The sequence below is a fragment of the Delphinus delphis genome, chromosome 5, assembly GCF_949987515.2.
Source record: "Delphinus delphis chromosome 5, mDelDel1.2, whole genome shotgun sequence".
Classification (NCBI taxonomy): Eukaryota; Metazoa; Chordata; class Mammalia; order Artiodactyla; family Delphinidae; genus Delphinus; species Delphinus delphis.
In genome coordinates, this window is record NC_082687.1 from 47,138,237 (window position 1) to 47,144,735 (window position 6,499).

The 6,499-nt window shown below is 42.9% G+C and overlaps 1 long non-coding RNA gene across 1 annotated transcript; it reads right to left on the bottom strand.

Moving 5' to 3' along the window:
- Nucleotides 1-1,127: 1,127 nt before the first annotated feature.
- On the bottom strand, nucleotides 1,128-3,318 carry LOC132425899 (uncharacterized). Its single transcript, XR_009519527.1, has 3 exons — nucleotides 3,128-3,318; nucleotides 2,716-3,000; nucleotides 1,128-1,434 (listed from the first exon to the last, which is right to left on the bottom strand). It is a non-coding gene; the product is annotated as an uncharacterized lncRNA (long non-coding RNA).
- Between the last annotated feature and the right edge of the window lie 3,181 nt (nucleotides 3,319-6,499).

Consider the following 6,499-nt stretch of genomic DNA (forward strand, 5'->3'; position numbering starts at 1 on the left):
CCCGACACCAGGAACTAAGCCCAGGAGAAAGACAAGTCCAGCTGGGGAGCTGTCCCCCGTTTTCTTTGCCCTCGGGGAACCAGGCTCACTGACTCACAGGGCTCGGTGGGTCTCCAGTGGCTCCTGGAGAAGCCTACAGGGTCACCCACCACTCTATGGAGTCAGGATCCCTGGAAAATACCTCAAGGGCCTCTGTGGCTGAAGAATATTGACCACCTACCATGGGGTTGGGGTGATACTGGTCAAGAAGCAGCCAGGATCTTGGTGGTGTCACGTGCTTAACCAGAGCCTGATTTTCTAGGACACATACGACCGTCAGGTACTTCTGCTTTAGGTATTTCTTGCTCTTGAAATGTCCATCTTCTGACCTAGACAGCTGTGCGAGGCACTGTTCAGGTCAAACTCACCCTGAGTTGCGTCCGGTTTATGGATCCTCTCAGCAAATATTTAATGAGTAATCACTGTGAGCAAGGGATGAAGCAGTAAGCAGTGCAGGCAGAAATCCACTCTTTTTATTTGATCTCTTAAATAGACTATGAATTCTTCTCTATTTGTGCTCAGCTCAGAGCATGATGGTAATAATAAAAGATAAAAACATATAGAGGGCCGCCATGTTCCATGCACTATTTTAAGTGCTTCATAAGTGCATATTCTCATTCAAATTTCATAATCACCCTTGAAACAGCTTTTATTTATTTATTTACTTTCAATTTATTTATTTTATTTTTGGCTGCATCGAGTCTTCACTGCTGTGCGCGGGCTTTCTCCAGTTGTGGCGAGCGTGGGCTACTCTTCGTTGCGGTGCGTGGGCTTTTCCTTGTGGTGGCTTCTCTTGTTTCACAGCAGGGGCTCTAGGTGCGTGGGCTTCAGTAGTTGTGGTACGCAGGCTCAGTAGTTGTGGCTCACGTGCTCTAGAGCACAGGCTCAGTAGTTGTGGTGCATGGGCTTAGCTGCTCCGCAGCATGTGGGATCTTCCCGGACCAGGCCTCGACCCCGTGTCCCCTGCATTGGCAGGCGGATTCTTAACCACTGTGCTATCAAGGAAGTGCGAAATAGCTTTTAATATTATCTCCATTTTATAGATGAGGAAAATGAGGCATGAAGAGGTTAAATAATTTGCCCCAGGTCACACAGCTAGCAAGTGTCAAAGTCAGTATTTCAAGTCCCACCTGCTCCAGCACCTCTGTGCTCTACTTCCCATGGTACACAGTGGGTGTTTAATAAATAAAGGCTGAATGATCAAGACATCATCTATGTATACGCACGCACATGTTTATTTATAGAAATAAAAAAGTTTCACTTGTGCTTTCAGCACCTCAGCATGGCGCAGCGTGTGAGTCTTCTGGTCTTTCTCCATGGAGTTCCCACATCTCAGGTGGTGAGTAGTCACTGGTGTGTTCCCACTTCTTCCCCTTCCAGGGTATCTAGATTTACCTATAGGAACACAAAGGCACATGACATCTAGGTTTCCTATACTCTGGAGATAAGATAGATTATGTCAAAATTTTTTCCCCATTCTTATACCCTTTTATATCCATTCCCTCTTTCAAGAAAGGATCTAAATTCATTTATGATAAAATGAAGGTGACTAAGGGTAACTTAGGAATCAATACATGTTCAGAAGCAATGTTTAAGTTACTGACTCCAAGGCAGGGAGAGAGAGAGAGACTAAATTGGATAAGGGGAAGGTCCTTCTGCTCAAGAATAACTCCACAACACATTCTACCTAAAAAAATATTTAAGTTTAGGTTTTTGTTTGAAGACGCAGAGAAGAGCCCATGGGTACAGAGGGAGATGGAAAAGGAGAACAACAGAGATCTGACTCAGAGTCTCCAGTGTGCTGCTTATTTCGTCTGAAATATTTTTTCCTTCCACTCCTCACCCAGAGCAGCCCTGCTCCTCCCTCAATATCTCTTAACTGCTAGTCATCCCTGGGAGTGTAGTTTAAACAGCACTTCCCTGACCCTCCCTCAGCATCTTAAACACGCTTATTTTGGTTTTGTTTTCTAATCGATTCTCTCTCATCAGCCATGTATAAAATGATTTTTCCTTTTCTAGCATTTTGTGGAACATTTTCAAAGTTTTCAATTTATACTGCTAGAGAGTGCCCCATTTTCCAGCTCTTCTAATTACATGGATGGATATGACCAAATTGTCTGGTAGTATGGTCTAAAAATATAAAGAATTGATTTTCCAAGTCATATTTGCCAATGCCAGATGCATTAGGCCTTTATGCTATTTTAAGATACTTTTAAAAATATTGAAATACATCTTCTGACAATCTTCACAATTAAATAAACCACTAGATACTTTTACAAGATGGTAATAGGCAGTAGGTGAGCATCAAGGACACTTATGAGGTCAAAGTATTTTGAGATACAAATCCAATTTTTATAGGCAAGAATTTTTTCTTGGGATTCATCCGACTTTGTATATTTTTGGTTATGGCCTGCATTTGGTCAAAAACACCTATAATGTTCTTAAGATAAAGATCTATTTTGCAAAGTATCTGTGAGGGTAGTTAGCAGAGCTGTTTGGAGACTGGATTTCAGATTCATTGTAGCTTTGCCCCTTTGCCTGAGATCAGTGGTTAAAATGGACTTCTGACACACGGTCAGAGCAGGGTTCAGATATTGGCAGTATTATCTTTGGAATTGTAATTTTTGTATTTCTTACGTGTATTTCCTAGGGCTGCTGCAACAAATTAGCACAAACCTGGTGACTTAAAACGATAGAAGTTTATTCTCAGAGTCTAGAAGTCAGAAGTCACGGTGTCAGCAGGGCCATGTGTTCTCCAAAGGCTTTTAGGGAGAATCCTTCCTTGCCTCCTCCAGCTTCTATTGGCTCTTGAAGTTCCTTGGCTGGTGGCAGCATAATTCCAGTCTTTGCCTCCATCCTCGCAAGGCCTTCTCCCCTGTTTCTCTGTGTCTTAAAACTCTCTTATTGGGTTAAATCCAGGATGAACTCATCTGGAGATCCTCAATTATATCTGCAAAGGCCCTATTTCCAAAGAAGGTCACAGTCACAGTACTGAGGGTTAGAACTGGTACAGGTCTTTCTAGGGAACACGGTTTGACCTGCCACACGTACCAAAGTCCATTTAGGGCATGTCATGTATCACACTCACCCTTCTCATCTATCACAATGTGCTCCTTCAGAGGACCCGGTGGCAGGTCAGAGGTGGGCCAAGCCATGAGCTCAACATGATACCTCTTCGAAGACTGGAACATTATTATAGGGACTTCCCTGGTGGTGCGGTGAATTAAGACTCTGCGCTCCCAATGCAGGGAGCCTGGGTTCAATCCTGGTCAGGGAACTAGATCCCACTAGTTTCCTGGAAGATTTTTTTTTTTTGAGAAAAATTTAACTGGTGATTTAAAACATGTTAGTAGTATAATAAGCGTATTGTGGCATAGAGTTCAAAGTTCACGTAAATATTTAAGAGGAAATGGGAGACTCCAGCATATATTTCAGTAGGCAATGGCTTTCCTACTAGGCCTCTAGAGGAACGGCATCCACTCCTTTGCTGGTGGGGTACCTCACAGTGAAAGTTTGGGCTTTGTCATCACAGTCCCCATTATTCACGAGCAACCTAGAAGTCTGTAACATGTAACTTGTCATTTTGTGGAAACTTGAATTGTGTGCTGCTATTGACTGATTTATGGGAACAAATGACTAACCTAGCAAGTCAGTCTGGCTGGTCACCCCGCATAGGCATCTAGACTCGGCAATATTGTCCCTGGTTCTCACCCGTTCTGTGGGAGATAGAGTAACATACAGGGTCATGTGTGAATTTTAGAATTTGTACAAGTGATTTATTCAACATATATTTCTTGACCCATGGTATGGGGATACAAGAATGATTCCCCCCAAAAGAAAGAATTCTTGTTCTTTCCAAAAAGGTAGATAGATAGATAGGTAGAGATATATGTCTACTATATATCTAGAATTAATGGGAACTATGAGCATACATACCATCGCCGCCCATTTGGCATAATCAGGATGGACATTGCTAATTGATCTTGGCGCTCTTTCCTGCTGAGTCCATGTTTTAGTCTGCTTGGGCTGCTGTACAAAATATCACAGACTGGGTGATTCAAACAATAAGAACTGATTTCCCCCAGTGCTGGAGGCTGGGAAGTCCAAGATCAAGGTGCCGGCCAATCCATTCCTGGTGAAGCCTCTCTTTTTGATGTGCAGACGACCATCTTGTATCCGCACATGGCAGAGAGACAGGAAGCAAGCTCTCTGGTGTCTTGTCTTATAAAAGCACCAAGCCCAGTCATGAGGACTCCAACCTCACAACCTAATTACGTTCCAAAGGCCCCACCTCCAAACTATCACATTGGGAATTAGGGTTTCAATATATGAATTGTAGGGGGACACAAATACTTAGTTCATAGCAGCCCAGTTATGGCTTCAGGAACAAAGGACATCTGCGCTTCCTGTATGCCTTCTTCGTAGGGCTGGTATCAGAAGTGAGAGCATACTGTTTTAACCACTGATTCTGATAATTTTATATTCAGAGCGATGCTTTCTATTTATACATATTTTTTCATGAGATACTTTTGGCATTATTATTCACTTAATTCATCCAAGGGACTAAACATATTTTGGAACATTACAGGATGTCACAAAGGGCCTAATGGGACGATGTAAGTGGAAATCCTCTGAAGATAGAAAAAAAAAAGGGAATTTTAGCCAACATACACACATAGCTGAAAAGGTGTGTGTTTTTGGGGGGAGGAGATAAAAGTCAAAGTTGAAACCTGGCTTGCTCCTGGGGTCTGGCTGAGGGGGCGTGGGGTGGTGTCAGGGGTAATTTTGCACATGGGCTCGCAGACCAACTTGCACCGTCTCTGAGGTCCCAGCAGAGGAGGAAGCTGGGATGAGAAGGCCAAGGTTGGTTCTGGCTAAAGAGCAGAGACACAGAGACACAAGGCAAGAAAGTATGTGAGGCCAGGGCTCCGGTGAGAAGGAGGGATGGGGACAGAGACCGCTTCTGGCCCTTGACTTGCCCTGAGTCTGTTTGCACGTTTCCCATTTTATCCAAGACATTGTGTATCTTGCCAGAGCCACACACTTAGTATATGTACTTTGAGTAGCTCTTCTCCACATTTTGAGTAATAGGTACCTATTTGGAAAGGAAGCAACAGACCAAAAGAAAAAAGGGGTTCTAAGACAACTTCATGTTTCTGTTTATAGAAAGGGGTGCTCGGTTTGCCAGAAGAGAGCAGTGACAGCAGTCCTGGGTACAGAAAAAGCTACTATATAGTTCAGATGCTGGTAAGTCAATAATAGCATTTATGTTTCCTAAAAGAATTGTTACTTTGGATCAGGGTTTCTCAATAGCGGCACTACTGACTTTTGGGGCTGGATAATTCTTTGTTGCCGAGTTGCCCTGTGCATTGCAGGATGTTTACAGCATCCCTGACCTGTCCCCTCTAGATGCCAATAGCCCCCCTATCCTCCATATGTGACAGCCAACAATGTCTCCAGACATTGTCAAGTGTCCCCTGGAGGGCAGAATTGCTCCCAGGTTAGGAACTTTTGTTTTAGATAATTGACAAGAGAAGTCCATACTTGAATTGTTGAAACTTAGGACTCTGGTAATATTTGAGGGACTGGTAAAATAAGAGTGTGTCTGAATTTTTCAAACCTCTGTGTACTGAACCCAAATAGAAATGTTTCGGATTCAGCGAGAACAGATTTTTTTTTTTTTCATGTAATATTCTTCTGTCATACCAGAAAAATTCGGTCCTGGGCTAAGTTTAGAAGATATAAAGCTGAAACTAACCATTTCAATTCTAATATCATCCTGAAGGAAATCCTAAAATAACAACTACACCAACCAAAAATTTAATCATTTAGGACATAATGACTAGGATGTTTGTAGGCTCTAACTCTTGCCTAAAAAGCTCTGTGGCTCCCTTAGCAAGACCAACAGAACTTGGGCTCAAGAAAAGCTTTGACCTATTTATAGTTTTTGTTCATGGGAATTTACTACTCTAATGGGAAACTGGTGATGAAAAATAGGTCAATGGAGACAAGAAGGATATAAAGATATTAGACCAAATGAAAGGACACTGATGAGTCATGGGGTTTGTGGAATATCGCTCACTTGTGCCAAAAAGACTTCTTTGTTGAAGATGTCTACCATTGTGACACACTGGTAATAAAGGGGAGAAAAATGAAAGGATAGAAAATATCTAGCCCATCTTAACTGTTTAGTCAAAGCACCAGCATGCAAATGACTCTGGTGGTGGGTGGCAGTGACCAGGGTACAGCAGCGATCTAAGGATGCTTTAGGACCTTTCTACTTGGGGACACTGACATGGACCTGTCCCCAGGAATTGCTTCCCCATTCTCTAAGTTTTGTATCTCAGAGGACAGATGGCATTCAAAATGTAGGCGAATCAGGCAAAAGCCAAACCAGTTTCCCAGTTTAGCCCAACTTCAACCACACTTACCTATTGCATGTCACCCCAGCCTCAGATGC